Source organism: Thamnophis sirtalis, unplaced genomic scaffold (assembly GCF_051295495.1).
Source record: "Thamnophis sirtalis isolate CommonGarterSnake01/CBP01778 unplaced genomic scaffold, rThaSir2_p1.2 scaffold_2, whole genome shotgun sequence".
Taxonomy (NCBI): domain Eukaryota; kingdom Metazoa; phylum Chordata; class Lepidosauria; order Squamata; family Natricidae; genus Thamnophis; species Thamnophis sirtalis.
The window spans coordinates 166,365,165-166,389,631 of record NW_028261382.1 but is presented as its reverse complement, the minus strand read 5'-3'; the positions used below and the strand labels follow the sequence as shown (position 1 = coordinate 166,389,631).

Sequence of the window (24,467 nt, the reverse complement as noted above, 5' to 3'; positions counted from 1 at the left end):
TGGATGTCTTCTTTTTAAATTGGATGTGACAATAAAACTGATGGTTATTACTGAAAAAGAATGTAGGTCCTTACCTGAACGTTTCTTTTCTGTGCTAGAGGCGGGAGGGGCTACAACAGGGTTTGTTACAACCTGATTGGTCCAGAGACTGAGGGATTTTTCTTAAGTATCCTCCTTTCCCTCTCGGCTCCCAGTTTCACGAGGTCGAATGGAAAAGCTGACAGCATCATGTAAGGAAATAACACCACATACACCGAGAAAAAAACAATGACCACCCCAACCCCATCTGATCAAACCAAGGGTGGAAAAGTAGCCCCTCCCACCTCTACTACAGAAAAGAAATGTTTCGGTGGGAGGGGCTACAACAGGGACATACCCAAGCTAAGTCCCAGGGCGGGTTGTTGACTCCAGGGAAGGGGGGGTCACCACCTGTTGGAGTACCCAACGGCCAAAGGCTGCATCTGGCGAAGCAAAACAATCAAGGCGATAGTGCCAAATAAAGGGAGAGGGAGAGGTCCAGGTGGCCGCCCTACAAATATCCTCCAGCGGAGCCCTGGTAGCCCAGGCAGCCATGGTAGCCGCGCTCCTGGTGGAGTGGGTGGTGATGCTCTGCGGTAGAACCTGGTGAACAGCCTGATAGGCCTCCATGATGGCCTGCTGCACCCACCTGCCTATGGTGGCGGAAGACACCCTAGCCCCTAGCGGGCTAGGTTGGAAGGACAGGAAGAGGGCCTCTGACCACTTGATAGGAGATGTATGCCTGAGATAAATGTGTAGGGCGCGGCGGACATCTAGGTGGTGCCAACGTATCTCCCTCCCGTGGGAAGGAGAGGGGCAGAAGTTGGGAAAGATGACCTCCTGCGACCTATGGAATAAGGAGTTGACCTTTGACAGGAAGGTCAGATCTAACCTCAGGACAACCCTGTCTTGGTGGAATTGGCACAAATCCTCCTTGGATGACAAAGCGCCCAACTCGGAAATGCGTTTAGTCGAAGTGACGGTGACAAGGAAAATCACCTTCAGGGTCAGGAACCTAAGGTGCACGGTCCTCAACAGCTTGAAGGGGGCACCTGTAATGGCTCCAAGAACCAGGGAGGGATCCCATGTGGGAAACCTGTGTACCAGGGGAGGGTACAGGTTAGGGCTGCCAGTAGGTAGTCCCGGGCTCCCCCTTCTCCTGGGTCCTCCACCTTTTCCCTATAGGCTCTAGGTGAGATGGGGGGAGAAGGGGAGGCCACCCCCCTGCGGTGCCTTGCAAGAGAAATAGAGGGAGAGGAAGGACTGAAGCACGAGGTGGCGCAGTGGTTAGGGTGCAGTACTGCAGGCCACTTCAGCTGACTGTTATCTGCAGTTCAGCGGTTCTAATCTCACCGGCTCAAGGTTGACTCAGCCTTCCATCCTTCTGAGGTGGGTGAAATTAGGACCCAGACTGTGGGGGCGATATGCTGACTCTGTAAACCGCTTAGAGAGGGCTGAAAGCCCTATGGAGCGGTATATAAGTCTAACTGCTATCACTATTGAAGCCGCTAGGGGCGATCCAGATGTTTGAGAATGGGGCCCAATCAGAGATCTAGATCTGCTAGGGGATTCAGGCCTAGTCACCTGCGCCAGTCTTTCTGCCCTAGCCATCTGTTTTTCCAGGGCTTTTTGTCTTCTGGATTCATCCCTAGCGGCAGCTCTGGAAGGGTGCTGGTCAGCTGGAGGCCTAAGTCTGCCCTGGCCCTCCTCTGCTAGATCTCCTTGGGCCTGTAGATCTGGAACTGTGGAGGCCATGCATCACTCACGTGTCTGAGGATGGCTGTGGGTGCCTGCCTGCCTCGATCTCTGGCTTCGCTGCAGTCGCTTCATGAAGCCTTGCGCACCTTGTCTCCTGCGGGCCTCCAAGTAACTTTCGATTTGGCCATTGCTGGAAAACGCGGCAAAAGGCCGCCACCCACGAGGTCGCACCAAAAATGACCGCCGTGCCTCATGGGTGAAGAATCAGGCGATCACAACTTTGAAGTAGCTCTGAGGGATTAGCGAGCTGAGTCTGAAAGACTCCTGCGCCCAGCTTATTTGCAGTCCTCCTGTTCTGAGGGCCGCTCTGCACTGCACCGGCTGACAAATCCAATCGGCGCACCCTCCAATGATTAAACGAGCCGTGGCAGGTCTTTTAAGCCACGGCGAGGCCCCAGCGGCAGCGGCGCTGAAATCCGATCAGAATCGGCCAGAGCTTTTAAAAGTGATCGCTAGAGGCCGTGTTTGAGCCACATTGAAATTAGCGGAAACGGCCTCCGCTGCACTCAGAAGGGGCAGGCAGCTCTCAGGTTGCCGCAGAGCTGGAGGCGAAGCCCCCTGCTCTCTTTCGTGAGACAGAAACGTCTCTCTAATGGCAATTTGTTTAGAATTAATTTTAGAATATCTAGTTTATCGAATCTTTATCACAAGTTACTTTAATACCTCACTGGAGCCACAGCTAGTGCTTGGACCAAAGACTGAGGGAAACTGGGAGCCGAGAGGGAAAGGAGGATACTTAAGAAAAATCCCTCAGTCTCTGGACCAATCAGGCTGTAACAAACCCTGTTGCAGCCCCTCCCGCCGAAACCACAGGAAAACAGCACCCAGACCCTAGTTGCTGCTCTGTGAATGTTGTGGCTCTTTTTACCAGGGACGGCCATGTTTATCTCCTTGCAGAATCTGGTATGCCAAATACAAGATGAATTCATTTGCTTGGGATATTATGAAACTCCTATGAAATATGTGGTACAGGTTTGCCAACGACTTACGGCCACAATTGAGCCCCATAAATGTTGTTGCTAAGTGAGACATTTGTGAATTGAATTTTGCCTCACTTTACAACATTTCTTGCCACAATTGTTAAGTGAATCACTGCAGTTGCTAAATTATTAATACACAGATATTAAATGAATCTGGCTTTCTAATTGACTTTGTGTATCAGAAGGTCACAAAGGATGATCACGTAATTACACTGCAATGGTCATAGATGTGAGTTAGTTTCCAAGCCTCGTAATTTTGATCAGGTGACCCTGGGGATGCTGCAATGGCCGTTGTAACTTCTAAAAGTCACTAAATGAACTGTTGTAAGTTGAGGACTACTTGTAAAAAGATAGCCCTTTAATCTCACCCAAGCTGTTTCTTTCCTTTACCTTTGCATGGTTTATAGAAACAGAATTTCTATAATTTCCCTCCTGGGCCAGTTTTCCTCTGTTGTTTTATTTAGCATTCTGAACTTTCTACACGAAAAGAGCTACAAGCTTTGTCAGTCTCATGCCTCGTCAAGCACAGTGCCTGAAGCAGGGGTAATTAACTCACACATGTGATGACACGAATACAAACACAATATTTCCACTGGAAATTAAGGGACTCTGATTTGGTAGTCTGGCTAATAACTTGGCACAGACCTTTGTAGTCACAGTCAGTGCAATGTTAGCAAAAAAATCTGGAGATGTGCGTGATAAACCACTAAATTTAGGCCTCAAAGCAATGCCTACTTGTCTTGGACTACTTTTTGCAGCCAAGGAGCCAAATTATGCTTCTTAGGATGATAACAATAGAAATATGCATTTAAAAAATCTTATAGTGATATACTATAGAATGAATAGAGAGAGAAGGTTTTAGAAATTTTTGAAAGTGCTAGAAAGAGTGGGAATAGACATTTGTGGACTTAAAGTACATAAATTCTGTAGTTTGGAAATAATTTTGTAAATTTATACAATATATTCTGAATGTTATTCTGTATACTTTGTGTATTAAATTGAAATATACAGTGTAGTTTGTTTAGATTATCATAATGGTATTGGTTGAGTTTACTTTAACACGTTGATTTAGCTGTACTACAGGTTTTTGTACTCAAAGGAATGTCACATCTTTTGCTGTTTAGAAAAATCAGGTGGGGGAAAAACGGATAGCTGAAAACAAAAACCATCAATATTATAATAAAATATATTTTGCATTCCATCTCCACTTTATCAGGCAGGCACAGCCAAAACAATTTTTAAGGGAAAAAGCAAAACAAAGTTCAAAATGCCATTTGAAAGGTGGTTTAGTCAGTCTTACTTTCTGAGTGTAAAGATCTCTAAAAGCAGCTACCACTCTTTCTTTATCATGTTATTGTTTTCACCAACTTTTGAAATCTGAAGCTTTGCCTGTTGAGTGAAGCTTTTCTGTCTTCCCAGAGCTACTTTCTTTAAAATAAAAAAAGCTTTTTGTTCATTTCCCCCCTTTTTTCTCTGTCCAGGTGTTCATATTTCCAAACACAAATAAGAATAGATACTTTGTCTTCATCACATTTATATATCAGTTTACTGGATCCTGCTGGTCTAGACAGTTGAGTCTAGTTTCCCTCTAATTCATGCTTTTATCTGCGTTGTCTTCTTGGTTGGGACATTTAGATTTTTCTTTCATTGCTAAAATGGTCAGGAATGTAATTCCTTCAAGAGTTTATTTTATTCAATAGGTTAACTCAGGAGTACAAGAAGCAGACTTTTTCCACAATCCTGAAACACAAATCAGTTTATTTGACATTAGAAAACATTTTTTTGTTGTTAGGAAAGAAGTGTGGCTTTTTTAAAAAAAAATTAAATATTTTACTTTCCAAATAACAAATCTGTGGAAATTCATTAAAAATGTTCTTGCTTTCACGTCATCATAGGCTTAACTTTAGACATTTCCAGAATTTCTAAAAATGTTGTAGGGTGATAAAAAAAATGCTCAGATATTCGGTAACTTAGTTTCTTAACATTTTCACATTTATAAGGGTTACTTCTCTTCCAGCTGTGAGTGATTCATTCTCAGAATTAATATCTACAGTTGTTTGCACATTGCTGAAGACTTCATTGTGCCTGAATTCCTTGCAAGAAGAACAAGTTGTGGAGCCCAGGTTCTATTGCATAGGCTATTGAGGTGGCCCAATATATCTTCCTTGTCCTTTTCTCAGACAAGGAAAAAAGTGAAAAAGACTTTTAGAAAGTTTTTGGAACAACAGCCTGACTAAAATAGAAATGTTGAAATTTTGAAATGACTAGCTTTGAAAATAGGTCACCACTTTCTTCCTTTTGAGTTACTAAATTCAGTTGCTTGGATATTTTGATTGCCTCTAAAAATAAAAACCTGGTGTGTTAACTACTGTTATGGGACAATATGGTAAGTTAGGGTGGCTGTGGCTGTTACACGTCATATGAAGGATGTCTGTTATTCTGAAGAAAGAGATTGCTGAATTGCAGTCAGATGGGACTTGCTAAACAGTCAGATGTGGGTTCTTGAAAAATACTAATATTGGCAGTTTTATTCCTAGAGAAGAGCCAATTTGCATTTTTAGCTACTGCACATTGATCAACACTCAGCTACATTATGCTCATTTTCATGGGATAAGCCATAATGGTAGTATTTTTCCCTCTCTGGAATGGTTGTGCGTTTCGTCATCCCACTTCATTGTTTATAAAAGACCTAACATTTATTTGCAAATGGATGGCGAGATACTGATTTGTAGTAAAGTCCACCCTTTGGAGACATAAACTTGAAAAAAAAGGGAAAGCTTAAAAGTATGAAATAATAATAATAAAAAAGCTTAGAGTACATTATATAATGTGGACAAATGGTTCTGTGAGAGGACAGGCAGCCTGCATAATGGCTAGCACCTGTTCTGCTATTGTCCTGTCCCCAAGTCCTCTCCCTAGTCAGCACAGCAATTGTTGGCTGTAAAAACTGAGCAATGAGGCAGCTGGCTTTGTTGGTTTGCGGGGGAGAGGGAAGGTGTAAAGCAGTCTGAAGTAGCCCAGAGCAGATAGGAAGAGATACTGTTCTCCAGCAGTAAGACTCATAAGAAGTAGTACTTGGGAGGGCAGTAGAAGGAGGTGTAGAAGAGGGAAAGGAGGTGTAGAAGTGGGAGTAGCTAGCAATGAGTACCAGCCTCTGTGTGTGTGTGTGTGGTGTGTGTGTGTGTGTGTGTGTGTGTGTGTGTGTGTAAGAGAGAGAGAGATACCTAGGGATATGTGTGGTTGTGTTGGCTCTCTTGGGTTTTGGAGCCAACTTTGACTTGGGTATATATAAAGCAGTGTTTCTCAACCTTGGCAACTTGAAGATGTCCGGACTTCAACTCCCAGAATTCCCCAGCCAGCGAATGCTGGCTGGGGAATTCTGGGAGTTGAAGTCCGGACATCTTCAAGTTGCCAAGGTTGAGAAACACTGATATAAAGAACCAGTGACAGCTTGTCATGCCAAGTTTGTTACATGCTTATGCTAATAAACTAGTTTTATCCATTTTGAGAATGATCGGGTACCTAAGGCACAATGAAAGTGCCTAATTATTTCATATGAATAACTTGCTGGGCAATAAAACATAACCACACGGAACAATGCAAAAATCATCTGATCTGATTGCAGTAATACGCATGCAGTCTTTGTGTGGCTTGGGACGCATTCCAAAATACGTTAGGATTACAGCTCCCGGAATAATTTTCTACGCTGGAAAAGACTGTTCTGAAACATAATGGATTTCTTAGACCTGTGTTGCTTTTGGTGGTCAACTGGCAACCAATCTTTTATCATAATCCCTGTTTCTTGTCATTTCACCCATGGGCTTTGATAAGTAACGGACAGGCATTTATCTTGCCGATTAACAGCACATCTCTCCTTCCTTATGTAAATATACTCTTTTTAAAAGCAGGGGGTGGGGAACTTGCTGGTTTGCAAGTCCCCCACCCCCATGTGGTATGATAGGCCTGTTTTTTTCTTTCTTTCTTATGAGTAAGACATTGTTCTTATTTCATATTCCTCAAAGGAAGTGTCTGTTGATACAGTCTGCATTTCTGGCCTCTCCTTCAGGGCAATTCACTGGCCCTGAAAGCAGCTTCTTGCACACAACGAGAGCTAAGCGAAGCCAGACGGCCTTGGTTCCTACTTCTTTATTTACAGAGATCTCTGTAACGGCAGGCGGCCTCTCTAGCAGCTTAAGACTTCTTGCAATTGGAAGTTGGACTGCTAGGTGTGGAAGGAAATCTATTCAGCTGTGACCTTACCTGGCAGGGTGTGTTAAAGGCACCAATCTCTCAAGCATTTGTAATATGAGCCGAGGGTTAGGGTTAGGGTTAAGGTTAGGGTTAGGGTTAGGGTTAGGGTGATGAGCCGAGGGTTAGGGCGATGAGCCGAGGTGGCGCAGTGGTTAAATGCAGCACTGCAGGCTACTGCTAGATCAGCAGTTCAGCGGTTCAAATCTCACCGGCTCAGGGTTGACTCAGCCTTCCATCCTTCCGAGGTGGGTAAAATGAGGACCCAGATTGTTGGGGGCAATATGCTGACTCTCTGTAAACCACTTAGAGAGGGCTGAAAGCCTTATGAAGCGGTATATAAGTCTACTGCTATTGCTATTGCTATATAAAGCAGAATAGCTTTGTGTTTTAATATTTCAGGACCATTTTATTCTGTGATAAGTCTGAGTAGTGTTTTTTCCCCCCTCGGATATTCATATGGGGACATTTCAGACCAGAAATGGGACATTTAGGTGGGGCATTTAGATGCCAAGGAAAAAAATAGCCACGGAGGTTAATGATATTGGCTAAAACAATAAGTTTATCTTCCCTGGCTGTTAGATAGCAGACTGGTCAGGCCACAGAAGAGAAATCCTTAGCTGCTTAATAGCCATTCAGGCGAGCCTTTGATCCAGTGGCAGACTTCAGGCAAAATGAGGCAAAGTAAAATGGGATTGACTTGAGGTGAAGCTAAACAAACAGAACGAGGCAAGGCGAGGTGAAGCAAGGTTTCAGACGAGGTGAAGAATGACAGAGCGTCAGGCAGCTCCGTGTTCCTGGACAAGTTGCTCAACCTGTGACTCCAAATCTTGAGGCGTAACTTTGTAAAGCCCAGATGGATGTGCCGATCACAAGACCTGGCTTGACTGAAGTGCAAGAACATCTTTCCAGGTCGACTGTGCAGCAAACTCACTGCAAGGCCTCTTCTTGCTTTGGCACTTCCTCACCCTCAGAGGAAGAGAAAAGAGTGGATCTCATCATGTCTTGTGGTATTCCATGTCTTGTGGTATATACTGTCAGGCCTGCAGCGGTTCCTTTAAGAATCTTTGGCCTGCCACACTCTTATTAAGGGGGGGAATAGCAAAGGGTAGAATGTGTTTTTTTCAAAATAAAAAAATCCTTCCTAGAAGCTCAAGGTCATCTTTTGTCTCCCAAACCTTTACACCTTTTGAGAGACCGCCTACTGCCAATCACCTCCACTCGACCAATTAGATCCCATAGATTAGGCCTCCTCCGAGTCCCATCTGCCGGTCAATGTCGACTGGCAACCACGCGGAGGAGAGCCTTCTCGGTGGCAGCTCCGACCCTATGGAACGATCTCCCCGTGGAGATTCGTACCCTCACCACCCTCCAGACCTTCCGCACAGCCCTTAAAACCTGGCTATCCCGTCAGGCCTGGGGTTAAAGACTGTAACCCACCCGAATAGTATGAATGTTGTGCTTTTAATGATGTACTGTCTTATGTGTTAATTGTTTGTTTCCCTCCCCTTTTCGAGTTGTAAGCCGCCCTGAGTCCCCCCAGGGAAAAGGGCGGCATATAAATAAATTACTCTAAACTCTAAACTCTAAACTCTACACCTGACCGGAAGCAGTTAGGCGTAGACGCCAGCGTGGAAGAAGAAGATTGGACCATGTGATGGACTGTGGGTGTGGGGGCAAGATCATGAACTTTTAACTGGGTGGGATTCTGATGTAACTTCCAGAGTCGGAATCCCATAGCACTATGCCAACATGCCTGCTTTATTAAATTGGAACTTTAAGCATAGTTTTGGCTTTGACTCTGATTTAATTTTACATGGTATTTGGAACTCCTTCCTGTGTGAAGGAGTGTTTTCCTCTGTTGTGTTTTAAATACCCTCCCGGTCAGTTTCATCGCATGACCACTTGTCCTAGTAATTTCAGAGAAGAAGCCTGTCTAGTTTCTCCATATTAGGTATGATTTCATATATATGGATTGTGTACCTGTGCACTCAGTTTTTCTCTATTTTTTTAAAAAAAGTATTTTCACACAAATGCGCGCGCACACACACACATTCAGTATTCCAGTTATGATGTAACCATGGATCAATATAAGGGGTACAGATAGTCCTCGACTTAAAACAGTTCATTTAATGACCATTCAAAGTTTTATAATAGCACTGAAAAAAGCAACTTATGACCATTTTTCACACAACTGTTGCAGCATTCCTACGATCACGTGATCAAAATTTAGATGCTTGGCAATCAACTAATATTTTTAGTGTCCCGGTGTCACGTGATCACCTTTTGTGACCTTCTGACAAGCAAAGTCAATGGGGAAGCCAGATTCATTTAACAACGGTGTCACTAACTTAACAACTACAGTAATTCACTTAAGAACTGTGGCAAGAAAGGTTGTAAAAGGGGGTAAATTTCACTTAACAACTGAAATTTTGGGCTCAATTGTGATTGTATATTTCTATTGCTAAGCAGGACAGTTATGACTTTTGTCCATTTTAAACCTTTTTTTGCCACAGTTCTTAACCGAATTAACACAGTTACTAATTGAAACTTCCTTCCCTATTAATTTTGTTTGTCAGAAAGATTGCTAAAAGTGATAACATGACTCTGGAACACTGCAGCTGTCTTAAATATATGCCAGTTGCCAAGCATTTGGATTTTGATCACATAACTATGAGGATCCTGCAATGGTTGTTTGAAAAATAGTCGTAAATCACTTTTTTCAGTGTCTTTGAAACTTTAAACGGTCACTGAATGAAACTGTTGTAAGTTGAGGACTACCTGTACTTTGTGAAATACATTCGAGTTGGGAGTCAGTTATTGTACTTTTAAATAATGTACATGCACTATGAGAGATTTGGTTTTCTTGATTATTTTAAAGTATATCTCTTATTTTTTTTCTCCTTTTACAATCAAATGTGACTCTTTTGGATGCTGTTAGCACCTTCTTAGTTAAGATAATGCACGTTTTTTAAGTATACTAAAGATTTTACAGAGTTTAAAACCATCTGATATCCATGACACGTTAGCTGTGATATTTGTAAGCAAATTTATCTTGTGGTTTGGAGCTGGTTTTCCTTTGCTCCAGTCATCACTAATGCACCAAGTTTCTTTCCTAAAGATCTTTATCATTTTTATCTTAAAAATGAGAAAGTTTAAAATTGACAGAATATACTTTCAAACATTCCTATTTATTATTATAGTATTAATGAGTAAAAGAAGTAGACAGGATTATAAACCTGATGATTAATAGATTAATCAGGTACTTGTTCCTTTCAGGGTTTCTAGGGCTTATTAGCTGCTTAATCACTCATACTTAACTCATTTTGCAAAAGGCGAACTTTTTGTGTTCTACAAAAGGACTATGGATAGTCATCACATTGTCTGCAATAGGACCCAGCAACTACATTGTTAAGCATTGTTAAGCCACTTTATGGTGTCAGTCCCAGTTATGGTTATTATTGGAATCACTCCCTTTTTTACAGCATTGTAGTTCCTTATTTCAGGGTAGATTCAGGGTGACTGGATAGAATTGAGCATCTATTGGCTGGGTGCCCTTCCTACACCACAATCACTCCATGTTGGGGGGGGAAGGGGGAGGAGGGAGGGATATATACTAGGATAGATACGATGTGTTAGACTTCAATGTAATGCGACTTCACATGTATACTGTTTTTCTTTAATTTCTCTGTTAAAACAGGATAGGTTAAGTACATTGACATATAGTGGAAATACACCGAGGTGAGGAGGAGTGGGATAGAAGAAAGATGGGTAGAGAGGGCGGGAGAGAGGATGCGAGGGAGGGTGAGAAGGAAGGGAGGGAGTGGATCGGGCGAGAGGAGTGGTAGAGGGGGAGGGGAAGTAGGGTAGAGGGGGATGATGGAGGGAAGATAGAAAGTTGGAGGGGGGTGGAAGAAAGAGGTGTACGGAGAGTGGAAGAGGTATATTGGGTTTCTATTTTGGGGGGTATTGTTGACAAGAGGAATTGCTGTGATTATTGTTTAATGTTGTATGGCTCTGGCTATGCACAGTATATATGTGAGTGTATGAAAATGAAAAAATGGAAAATAAAAACTTTTTCAACTGAAAAAAAAATCACTCCATGCGCACGGTAGGGTTTTTTTTTTCTTTTTCTTTCTTTTTTTGTTTCTGTTATAATTTTGCACCAGTGAGGTTAAAACAAATTTCGTTGCATTTAAGTACAATGACAATAAAGATTATACTCATACTGATGCCACACGGAGTTCACAGCAGATATTTTTTTTCTTTGTATCCTAGGAGAGAACTGTCTGCTACTACCTACGATTGAACTCTCGACCTTCTGAGCGGGAGGCGAGCATCTTCATCGCTAGGTGGCCATGCTGCTTTATTACCTGAATCACTGCTGGCCGTTAAAGTATGATGCCACTGGACTTCAACTTGTGACTTCCTCCTGGATTCCCGGTTAACTTTGCTTGTTGGAAGCTGGCTGTGAAGGCCACACATTTCGACCATGTGACCATGAGATGCTGAGACCATCGCAAATGCAAGGTTGTTGCTAAGTTTTTTCCCCCCAATGCTATTGTAACTTCAATCTGAACGAGTGTTGGTTGAACAGGAATTGCTTGTACGTGGGTTTGCTAAGGTGGTTACTGCCACTCCTGTATAATCTAATTAGGCTTAAGTTTTGTCTTCTATAAAAACGACCGTTTATCTCTACAATTGGAAGAAATTCTTCTTTGGAATTAGAGGTATTTAATAAATCCTCGACATTTATTTTTCTTTTCTTTAGACAGATGATAAGCAGTATATGAGAATCTGACAACAATCAAGATGTTTAAACAGTACTACCAGCAGTTTATGTCTAGATTTAGACATAGATATTAGAGAAGGAAAAAAAAATCTGGTACGAACAGATGACAAAACATTAGCCAGTTTGGCTATTGCTGAAAATTGTGGAACACAATTTCTGTCGAGAATCCTCTTGAGGAAGGCTGAAGTATACAAAACTAAGTAAACCTGTGCTTGGGAGGTCTACTTGGCAGGAAGTAGATAGAATACTTGGAATCAACAAACAGAAGATAGACTTGCCAGGAGTATATAATTGGTACCAGAACCCAGTTCATAAAATCTTTCAAGATTGAATTCACTTTTGATTCTCCTCTTCCCTTATTCTATTTCCAGCAATCTAATTTAGGAGGGAGATTCTTATTTTTTTTCCCAATTATTAGACAACTGGGAATCAAAAACCCTAGTCAGATCATTCAATGTATCTTCCACTTCATCTCTATCTAGGTTCCACCACAAAACCGCGTTCGACTAAAGGGCGCTCGACGAAACCGCGTAGCTGACGTCATCACAGCGCGATGACAGTGCGGAGAAAAAAGCACACTGTAAACGCTAAACCTAAAATTAACACCTAAACCTAACCCCCCTAAACCTAATCCTAAACCTAACCCTAAACCTAACCCTTAACCTAACCCTAAACCTAACCCTAACTCTAACCCTTAACCTAACGCTAAACCTAATCCTAACCCTTAACCTAAACCTAAACCTAAACCTAACCCTAAACCTAACCCTTACCTTAACTTGAATCGGCTTGCTTTCAAAGCGCTATTTAAAGCGCCCTTCTTTCTCCGCGCTCGCTGTTGTCGCCCTGTTGATGACGTCAGCGACGTGGTTTAATCGGGCGCGCTTTAGTCGAGCGTGGTTTTGTCGTGCCACGCTCTATCTATTCCAAGAAGTATGCATAACTTACTTTCCTGTATAATTTACCAGGATTTACATACTTTAATTTATAACATGGGTTGTTTGATTTAGTCTGAGCAGGTTGTGTCACTATAACATATTGAAGTATTTTCAATAATCACTAACTAAAGAATAGCTTGGTATGATGTGGGAACCAGGTCCTTATGAGTTTACCTAATTTCTCTTATGCTGTTAGCCATCTTCATGTTGAGCAAGTGTTGTTATTATCATCACCAACAATTAGGTTTCTGCTTTTGGGAAGTAAGAACTTCAAATAAAAACATTGTTGTAATCAAAGGGCAGTAAAGAACATTTCAAAAGGAACAAAGAAGAAAAAAGAAATTATGTACAGCTGTAAATTATTTTTCTAAAAAAACAATATACTATTTCTGTGAATATAGAAAGGATTTAATGGGGATCTGAGTGCCAAAACCAGTCACTTGTTGCTATCTATTGATTTTCCATACAAATAGATATCCCATTATCCCATTAGGTCTGATGGGAGATGCATGTTCTGGGTCCTCTCATCCAGTGGTGGGATACGACTGGAATGCCCCGGTACGGGCGTACCGGTGCCTGCTGGGAGCACAAGGTACCGTTCTGGTACGGTGCTCCGGAGAGCCGCCCTCCCGCTCTCCTTACCTGTATTTGAGCTGATCGGGGCTTTCGCGCACGGAGCATATGGCGCCTGTGCGATGCTCTGCCGAGCAGCTGGAGCATTGCGGGTGATAAGTACGCATGCACATGCTGTGCGCATGCTGTGCACATGCACATGGTGGGCGCCGGACCCTGTTGCAGCATACCAGTTGCAATGGGATCCGAAACCCACCACTGCTCTCATCTCACAGGGCATGAAGGAGAAGGTCTTTTCTGTTGTTATGCACACCCTGTGGCCTATCATCCTCTCAGAGTTCAAATTGGACTGGATCCTGTTGGCCTTTTGTAAGGCTTTGATGGGAGTTTTCCCATTGGGTTTGGGTTTTGTAGTAAAGCCTCTTCAGTGACTGTTTGGAATATTGTTGAGTGTTTTTGTATCTTGGCTGCTGATTGTGTTCATTTATTTTTTACTGCTATCGTGTGGAGTGTTTTGATATTGTATTTTGTTGTTTGGGGTTTGTTTTACCTTCTGTAAGGTATCCTCTTTTGGTACTGTCCATGGGGTTTTCATGGCAAAGATACTGGAATGGGTTGTCATTTCCTTCTCCAGTGGATCACTCACGTTGCAAGTCCCTTGGACTGCAAGGCAACCAAACCGGTCAGTCCTAGAGGAGATCAACCCTGACGGCTCTTTAGAAGGCCAGATCCAGAAGATGAAACTCAAATACTTTGGCCACCTAATGAGAAGGAAGGACTCACTGGAGAAGAGCCTAATTCTGGGAAAGATTGAGGGCAAAAAAGAAGGGGACAACAGAGAATGAAGTGGCTGGATGGAGTCACCAAAACAGTAGGCGTGAGCTTAAATATCATCTCCAGGGGATAGTAGAGGACAGCCAGGCCTGGAGGAACGTTGTCCATAGGGTTGCGATGGGTTCGGATATAACTTTGGGACTTACAACAACAAAGGTTCCCCCTTGTTGTAAGAGTCATATCCATGAGATGGGTGGCTATACAAATTAAATCTGCTGAATTGTGTAGTAAACTATAGAAATACGTAAAGGAGCAAGGAATACAAGAGGTAATGTTTTCCTCTACAGGCACTTGGTTCTCCATCCTTCACTTGTGTCAATCTATCTTGCTGCATTATAAGTGATTTCGAGGCTTTGGTAAAGATTCATATTCTTCTTTATACCTCATTGTGAAGAAGATGAAAATCTCAGCTGTGGAAATTGCCAGTTAAGTGTGAAGACATTTTGTCTCTGTGCATGTGAGAGAAAGTTGTTCTGGCAGCATTGAAGCAAACTAAATAAACTTCAAACAGATCCTTTAAACTAACGCTTCATCTGGCTGAACTGTGAACTAGTTTACAGTGTGTGTTCCCTGCACATTTTTGTTAAAGGTTAACAAAACTGTTTAGACAGCTTTAATTGCTGTGCATCAATCTGCTGAATCAGGTTGATTAATGGAGCTCATTTCTGCAGTGAATTCTTTAATTGCTGCTTATTTAGAAGAGGGGATGGGATGGGATATAATTTTGATTAAGACAGCTGTCTGGATTGTTCATTCATTCACCTTGTGAATTTGCTTTTTACTGGGATGCATTTCATACATGAGTATATAGCCATTCTGTTTGAACCTTTTCTAAACTGAAACATCACTTTAGAAGGAGGTTATTATCATTTGCATAGGATGCTTGTACACAGAGGTGGGTTCCTACCAGTTCGCACTAGTTCGATAGAACCGGTTCATCAAATCTACCGAACCGGTTAGAAGAGGTTCCACCAGTGGACCCGGAAAGCAGGCCACACCTACAAAAGAGCTTCCAAAGTTTTTTGAAACCCACCACTGACACACACACACACAGAGAGAGAGAAAGAGAAAGGAAGGAAGAAATAAATAAATAGAAGAAAAAAGAAAGAAAAAGTGAGAGATGAAAGAAAAAAAGGAAAAAGGGACAGAGAGACAAAAGGAAGGAGAGAGAGAGAGAGAGAGAGAGAGAGAGAGAGAGAGAGAGAGAGAGAGAGAGAGAGAGAGAGAGAGAGAGAACACATGGCCGGCAAGCCACTCCCACCAGGTCACATGGTCGGCAAGCCACTCCCACAAAGGAGGCCACACCCACAGAGTAGGTTCGAAAATTTTTTGAAAGCCACCACTGACACACACACACACACAGAAAGAGAAAGGAAGGAAGAAATAAATAAATAAAAGAAAAAAGAAAAAGTGAGAGATGAAAGAAAAAAGGAAAAAGGGACAGAGAGACAAAAGGAAGGAAAGAGAGAGAGAGAGAGAAAGAAAACACATGGCCAGCAAGCCACTCCCACCAGGTCACATGGTCGGCAAGCCACTCCCACAAAGGAGGCCACACCCACAGAGTAGGTTCGAAATTTTTTTGAAAGCCACCACTGCTTGTACAGTAGCTGCCTATAAATCAAATTGCATTTGTTTGTTGCACATTTCCCCACTTTGATAGACTATCCCTCGTATGCAAAAGTAACTTCATGGCAGCTGGTGGATATTTCTTGTTATTTTCCCTGTTGTGTTTTTTGTTCCTTCCAACAATACCCTACGGCAGGGCTGTGAGACTGGCAGCCCGCGGGCTGGATGCATCATGCACAGGCCACACCCACCACAGTTCTGCGAAGGGGAAAAAAATGTCACGATGATGCCTTCACGTGACAGCAATGGGACACCACGAGTTTGACACTGTGTTCTATGGAGATCCTCAGTCATCCAGGTCATGGTTGTCCCTCCCACAATTGCTTTTCCGAGAGGCAATTGGACTTTCTTGGATTTTTTTGAAGATGTTTTGCTTCTCATCCAAGAAGCTTCTTCAGCTCTGAAGAATTCCCCACCATCTAGTCAGAACTGAAGAAGCTTCTTGAATGATAAGTGAAACATCTTCAAAGAAAAAACAAGAAAGTCCAGTTGCCTCTTGAAAAAAAGCACCTGTTTGGGATTCCAACAAGTATATTTCAGTGCAAATCATCCTTTTCAACAGGGCAATATAGTATTTCCCTGTATGATAAAGTTTTTAGTTTCTACTTATAAGCAGTTTTGCATCTGGAAGGCAACTTTTTAGTGTTTCTGAACTCTTAATTCCAAAACATGGGTCAGAAAATAGTGCATATGTGTGCATGTGAGTATTATCATGACTTTCAGTTCTCTGACATTCAGTTCAGTGAGTATTTTCCAAAGCCTCAAGAGATCAATCCCGGCCTTCCGCAAAGCCATCAAGTCCTGGCTGCTCCAGCAGGCCGGGGGGCTTGTGAAATATCCAGCCCCACGGTAACTGTGAATATTGTATATTTTAAAGTGTTGTTTTGTTTATTTATCCCCTTCCCTTGTTTATTGTAAGCCGCCCGGAGTCCTTCGGGAGTGGCCGGCATACAAGATCAATAAACTCAATAAACTCAATTCTGTCTTAACAAAGTATATTTGGAGACTGGAAATTAGACTAATGTATTCTGCCAACTGGCATTGGACCAGTATGACAGATCATGGTCTATTCCTTCCACATGTGGAAGAGGTCTTCATCCTGCAGTGGATAGACAAGGGCTAAAATAATGTGACATTTTTAATACGAATATATGTTTCACATGACTCTGGTCTATTTGATGTATCTTCAATGAGGCTGTGCAGTGTTTTGGACTCACATTGGATGAGATGCTTTAGAGAGCACACAGGAGTGTGAATTAAAGCAGTTGTTTTTTCAAGATAATGTGACTGTGGGGGGAGGCTTCCATTGCAGCCAGTGAAAACAGACACAGCTGCTATAATGAATTGCAGACTGGTGCTTTGTTTGCCCAGTCATGTGTTCAGAAACATATCTTCCAGTTAAATATAGTATTTTCTAATCTTGAAGATTGTCTGTATGTACAGCATAGCACAGAGGAGTGACAAGAGATGTTCATAATCAGAATGGCTGTACGAGTTCTGGTATTACTGTAAAGCGTTAGAAGAAGCCAGCTATGTTTTAAGTTGTCTTAAACCTTAAAAAAGCAGAGTAATGAAAACTCTATTTAAAAGCTATATCAGAGGTTTGCTGTTCTTTATTGCTTATTGAAATCTTCAGAATCATCCTGGATCTCAAGGACATCCCTATGGGAAAAGTTTCTTTTTCTGTTTTATGTGGGCTTTTCCAGAAAACTATACGAAGGTATCCAATCTTCTAATTTGGGAAAAGCCATCATCTTTCAGCTTTGGCTATGCCCATGTTCTTGCTGAGTAGTTTCTTTACCATTGACCATTTCAGTGGTGGGTTTCAAAAATTGTTTGAACCTACTCTGTGGGTGTGGCCTCCTTTGTGGGAGTGGCTTGTTGCCCATGTGACCGGAGGGGAGTGGCTTGCCGCCCATGTGACCGGATATGAAGATGCCGACGACACTTGTCAGAACCACCTTAAATTACCTCACACACAGCACTGGCATGCATAAGAATAGGATGTCAACTTGTTTTTTAAAAGGCATCTTTGGTTTGCATTAAAACAACTTCAACACACACAATGTTCTGATTGCACCACAAACGCAGTAGTCATCCTTACCTTTCACAGAGGCACCGAGTTTTATAAATATGAGCATGATAGTGTAGAATAATCATATCCAAGGACCAGTGGTGGGTTTCAAAAAAATTTGGAAGCTCTTCTGTAGGTGTGGCCTGCTTTCCAGGTCCACTGGTGGAACCTCTTCTAACCGGTTCGGTAGATTTGATGAACCGGTTCTACCGAATAGGTGCGAACTGGTAGGAACCCACCTCTGGACCATTTCATTTGAAATCGTTTACTGTTACTTCATTTCACTTTATAATCCACATTTTCTTCAAAAAAATGCTTTTTTTTTAGAAATTCAGAATGTCCTGGAAAGGCAAGGAGACATCCAGCTTCAGAACACCCTTATCTTAATTATTTGGCTCAATTGTATCTCCAAACCTAAGCATTGACCTAATAAATGCTATTGATTCTGCATTCCAGCTGCCTCCTACCTTCCCTTTTCTCTTACTTTCTCCTCTTAAGAGTTGAAACCCAAGAGCTGATTTCAACAAAGGGCTCCGAGGAGGGGGAGGTGAAGAAAAAGGCAAACAGATAACAACCCCATGCAATCAGCATTTTATTACCATCCTCAGGAAGCTGGAAGAGGGGTTTTTTTTAAAAGAAGAAAAAGAAGAAGAAAAGAAAGTAGATTGGAGCAAGGAAAGTTAATTATGGGGAGGTATTTGACAGGAAATTACAAAATACAGACAGACAGAAAAAAAACACACTTTTAAAAGGCTAGGAAATCTCCAGTTACTCCATGCTGTGTATTCAAAATCCCCAAAGCAAGTGCTGAATATAGTAGTTTAAACAAAACTGTCTTATCTGATAAAGACATTTTGATTACAAAGGGAAATTTATATATGGGGCTAGCAGTCTTCAAATAAACTGATTGTCTTGATAATAGCATGGAGTTAATTGGGGGGGGGGGTTCAGTTGAATGACCCACAGATGCAGAAAGCTCTCTTTTTTGGGGGAAAAAAGACTATGTTTCTTGTAAACAGATGCATGTTATTTTCCATTTTCACGAACAGAAGTTTATCAGAATTTTGCAGAACTTGTAAAGACAGACTTAAGAATGTAGAGCTGAGCTGATAAATATGTGGCTGTTTTAAAAGCTATCTAGTAGGACGGATATAATAATTTAATCTGCCGAGATAGGTAGCTAGAACAGTGTGTTATCCAGAGTTAAAATGAATGTGAACAAAACCCCCCCAAAAATAAAAGTAACTTCCACAATAGAAGAGATTATATGTAGCTCAGGGCTGAACTGTGGAGTTCTTGGTTCTGTTGGTTTGCTTGTTCGCAGATGATGTTACCTATTTTAGGTAATAAAACATCTGCAAGCAAAAATAACCAAGCTCAGAGAATACCAAGGACTCCACAGTAACTTTCACAGCTTGATTGAATTCTACTAGGTTATCAACTATTATCATAGTGTTAGCTTTAAGGTGCCCTGCTCTTTAACTTCCACTAACTCTGTCTTGTTATCTTTTTTCTGAAGCAGTGAGAAAAAAGGAGCTTGCTATCAGCTTCAAAGCTTAAAACACTAATGCAAGTGGAAGTAATAGGGATGGAGATACATTAGTACCATTAAAAGCTATGTGGTGATACCGTATTTGCCTCTCAATTTTTTTCTCACGAATGAAAACAAATATACACTTCCCAGGATAATGTGGCAGGATCCAGTCTGGGTTGATCACCAGGACCAGAGGTTTTGTCTTCTAAGCTTTCCGACTCTTGCTGAAGCCCATCCTCAGGGACCTTTTTTTCTGACTAGAATCTCATCCTATTAGTTTAACTTTGGAAAAAAAGTTACATAAATAAATTGTAGATCCGTGGACAAATATGCAGTACTTTGATTTACAGCATTAGGGCTCCCTTCTGGTGTAGAAATATTGCTGCCTACCGTGCGTGGAATATAAGAACACAAGTGAATTTTTGGTACCATGTAATACATTAGAAACTTACTCTGGGGTGTGCAATCAGGGGTGGGATTCTACCGGTTTGGGCTGGTCCAGGCGAACCGGTAGCTCCAACTATCAGCTGGGCCCGCCCACGCACCCCTGCGCTATACTCACCGATATTCCCTTTTCTGAAGCCCAGCTGTTTTCCTCCCCAGTAGTGCGGAAGATGATTTCTCTGTAAACCGTGCTCACACGCGCAGTGTGCGCTCAGCAAACCGGTTGTTAAACCGGTAGGATCCCACCCCTACGTGCAACGGCTGTCTCAGGAATACTGGAAGTTGAGTCCACAGACCACAAAGTTGCCACAGTTGCGGACCCCCAACTTACTCAAACTGTTTGTTGTTTAGTTCAGTACCATCAGCTCAGTGCCTCAGGCAGCGGCTTCCCCAGGATAATGGATTACACAATTTACCCGGCACCAGTGAAATTTTAAAGGTCAGGCTTCTCTTCTTTCTCCACTGACTCTTTCTCCCCTCCCCCTGATTTTATGTCATCGTCACTGAATATTTTGCAGCACGTGCTTTAAAACCAAAGAAGGGGCTGGGAGAGGGAAAAGCCCACAAGCTGAAGGGTTTTGCTCACACAGCAGTCACGGCTTGTGCCTAGTGTGAAGTTCCTTCCTTGCTGCGAGACAGTGGGATTTGGAGCCACAAGGGATTGTTGAAATGAATGATACCAAAGTTAACATTATAAACGGCTCCAGTCATAGCATTGAATCAGCAATGCATCATTGTGCTGTCTTGCTTTTCTGGGAAATGTCAGGCAATCTCTTTTTTTTTTTCCCCTGGATTACTTGACCTGACTAAAGATGTTGTCCACAAAACTCGCTGCCCATTCACACTGTGTTGCAATGAAGCTCCCTCATATGGGCCTCTGTGCAATGAATGGAGGCAGTGCTGGGCTTCAACCCGTGGACTTTTGTTTCCGCCCCCGGAGCCTCCAGTCTGTTGAATGTGCTTATTTTAAGCGATCCATAAAGGGTGCTATTCTGCTCGAGAGTCATGCATCTATATTGTATGTATTAGAAAGGATAGCTTCATGTGACCAAAGGGAGACATTTATCTTGTGACAAAAAAGACTGGAATTGGGAAACGCTATTCTGGAAATTGAGTATAAAAACATGGGGCTGGGTCCAGAGCAATGGGGAGCCCTTTCTTGGTGAGGGCTGAAACCCAGCTGTGGGCTCTGCTAACAGAAATAAAGATAAGCAAGAAGTGCATTTGTGGATCTATTAAAGAGCACTAGTGTGGTATAATAGTTAGGGTTGCACTAAGAATGGGCTCTGATTCTAGGCCACCCTTGGCCAGGGAACCTGAGGGGTTGACTCTAAGCATTCTCAACCCACCTCCAAGGTTTGTTATTATAGAGCAGTGGTGTCAAACTCAAGGCTTGCGAACCACATCTGGCCTGCAGTGCAGGGGTGGGTTTCAACCGGTTCGCGGCGGTCCCCGCGAACCGGTTGGTCGGCGAACCCGGAAGTAAGTAACTTCCGGGAACGGCGAAGGGCCCACCCGCCCGCCCACGTTCCTTACCCGGTTTTGACGAGTTCTGTGCTTCCACGCATGCGCAGGACGCATACAGCGCCTGCGCAATCCTCCAGGAGCAGCTGGAGCATCGCACAGATGCTAGTACGTGTGCATGCGCTGCGCCCGTGCACGAGGATGCCGCCGGCCCTGTTCCAACCGAACCGGTTGGAACGGGGCGAGAAACCCACCCCTGCTGCAGTGCCTCTGCCAGTGAAAACGTAGCTGGGGGGGGTGGGGGGTGGGGAGGCACATGCATGCCTCCTGGGCTCCATTTTCAGCCAAGATGGCTTCCTGCAGCCCCTCTGCCAGTGAAAATGGAGCATGGGAGGGCCACGTGCGGCAAAGGGCTGCAGGAAGCCATCTTGGCTGGAAATGGAGCCCTGATGAGTGACGCTGAGTTGGGCACGCCCACCCAACCCCACGAGGTCAAACACAACTCTGATGCGGCCCTCAATGAAATCAAGTTTGATACCCTTGTTATAGAGGAAAAATAAAAGGAGGAAGAATTGTGTACAGGCAGTCTCGACTTACCACAGTTCAATTAGTGACCATTTGAAGTTACAAGAGCACTGAAAAAAAAGTGACTTATGACTGTTGTTCAAACTTATGACTGTGGCAGCATTCCCATGGTCAAAATCCAGACGCTTGGCAATTGACTCATATTTATGACAGTTGTGGTGACTGTGGGTCATGTGATCCCTTTTGTGACCTTCTGACAAGCAGTGGGGAAGCCAGAGTCACGTAACAACCATGTTTCTAACTTAACCATTGCAGTGATTCACTTAACAACTGTGGCAGGAAAAGTCATAAAATGGGGCAAAACTCAACAAATGTGTCGCTTTAGGAGATAAATTTGGGGATTGCGGTCATAAATTGAGGATTACTTGTACACTGCTGAGCTCGTAAATGAAAAGTAGGGTATAAAATAAATAGGTCCTTATAGGGCAAAGGAAGAATTGCTCTTTCCGGCCCAAGGCTGTTTATTTCTCCCTAACCAAGGCGTACTATACAGTGAAGACTAAGTAAAGGTAAAGGTTCCCCTCACACAAATGTGCTAGTTGTTCCTGACTCTAGGGGGCGGTGCTCATCTCCGTTTCAATGCCAAAGAGCCAGCACTGTCCAAAGACATCTCCGTGGTCATGGGGTTGGCGTGGCTAAATGCCGAAGGCGCATAGAACAATGTTACCTTCCCACCAAAGTGGTGTCCCTATTTTTCTACTTGCATTTTTACATGCTTTCGAACTGCTAGGTTGGCACAAGCTGGGACAAGTAACGGGAACTCACTCCATTATTGAATTGAATTGAATTGAATTTATTATATTTCTATGCCGCCCTTTTCCCTGAAGGGGACTCAGGGCGGCTCACAACCCAAGTCGGGGGGGGGGGGGTACAAATAAGGAAAAAAAGAACACGAACAAAACAATACCACAATTTAAAACACACAACAACCATACCATTCGAGGGAGGACAAAAGCTCATTAGCCCCAGGCCTGTCGGAACAGCCAAGTTTTAAGGGCTTTGCGGAAGGCCTGGAGGGTGGTGAGGGTTCGAATCTCCACGGGGAGCTCGTTCCAAAGGGCCGGAGCAGCCACAGAGAAGGCCCTCCTCCTGGTAGTTGCCAATCGGCATTGGCCAGTGGATGGAATTCGGAGGAGGCCTAATCTGTGGGATCTAATCGGTCTATTGGAGGTAATTATGTGGCGCTAGGGAGTCAAACTACCAAACTGCCATCCTTTCTGATTGACAAGCTCAGCGTCTTAGCCACCGAGCCACCGTGTCTCTATGAAGGCTAGTTAACAATTTTTTTTTAAATGGGGCTTATTTGCTTATGGAAAGTGTTAACAGTGAATTCCAAAGGAAAATTGTTTCATAATTAAAACGGCTCCTTGTAATGACCTTTTGGGTTTCTGCGTAAGCACAAGGAGAGCATCGATAAAAGACATGCTTTCAGGGCCTTTCCTCACCGTTGAATTAAAATGCTCCCCACCCATCTGAGTCAGCAAAAAACTTTCGTTGGCATGAAATTTGCTGCCTTGACTGTCAGTCCCTATCCTGTTTCTGCCGTGTCTGTTCTGAGTCACTGAGGAACGGTGCTATTCTGATTTTGTGTGTGCGGCATATGATAACACAGCGATGATTGACTCCTCTGACTTCTCCATCCTTCCTCCTTTGCTTGTCACCAGCTGGTGGGGAAACATTTGCCAGTCCCGGGAAGAAAGTAGGGCCTCACTGCAGCCCCTCTCAGCTCCTTTCTGAAACTCTTGTGTTTCACCTCAATTTGTTTGAACATGAACTGAAAAAAAATGTAAAATAAAACTGTAATTAAAAGGAACTAAATCATATGCTGTATTATTATGCAGGCAATAAATGCTAACTTCCAAATTCCTCTGTCCTCTGGGAATCAGTTCTGGGTAGTAGAGGAGATTTGTTATTTCTAGTTTTGCACTAATGGCATTGAGTTAAAATGCTTACAATATTCCCTCATGTTGTTGTTGTTTAGTTTTCATAGCTACCAGCAACAGGGCTTCTGAGTGTCTTTCTTTAGGGAGACCACCACAACAAAATGCCTGACTTGGGACTTCAGATCTGCCTGAAATGGCCAAAGATGCCTCTCGGATCCCACTCACTTGACTTCATCTCATATGAATGGGTTGTGGACCAGAACAGATTTTGTATATCTTGCAACTGTTCCTGAATATCTTGAAAAGACCACCTTCATACTGGCATAGCTTACCATGATTTAAATCTCTCTTATTCTGGGGCTGAGTACAAGGAATTGGTTCCACCACAAAACCGCGTTCGACTAAACCGCACTCGATGAAACCGCGTAGCTGACGTCATCAACAGGGCGACAACAGCGCGGAGACAGGAGCACGCTGTAAACGCTAAACCTAAAATTAACCCCTAAACCTAAACCTAACCCCCCTAAACCTAATCCTAACCCTAACCCTAACCCTAACCCTTAACCTAACCCTAAACCTAATCCTAACCCTTAACCTAACCCTAAACCTAACCCTAACCCTTAACCTAACCCTAACCCTTAATCTAACCCTAAAGCTAACCCTAAACCTAACCCTTACCTTAAGTTGAATCGGCTTGCTTTCAAAGCGCTATTTAAAGT

At 43.0% G+C, this 24,467-nt stretch overlaps 1 long non-coding RNA gene across 3 annotated transcripts in view; it reads left to right on the top strand.

Annotated features, from left to right (window-relative positions):
- The window catches only part of LOC148049255 (uncharacterized), a 302,843-nt gene that overhangs the window by 107,709 nt on the left and 170,667 nt on the right, over positions 1 to 24,467 (top strand). For all 3 annotated transcript variants that reach the window (XR_015695686.1, XR_015695684.1, XR_015695685.1), the window contains exon 4: positions 11,283 to 11,534. This is a non-coding gene — a long non-coding RNA (uncharacterized LOC148049255). The remainder of the gene's footprint in view (positions 1 to 11,282; positions 11,535 to 24,467) is intronic.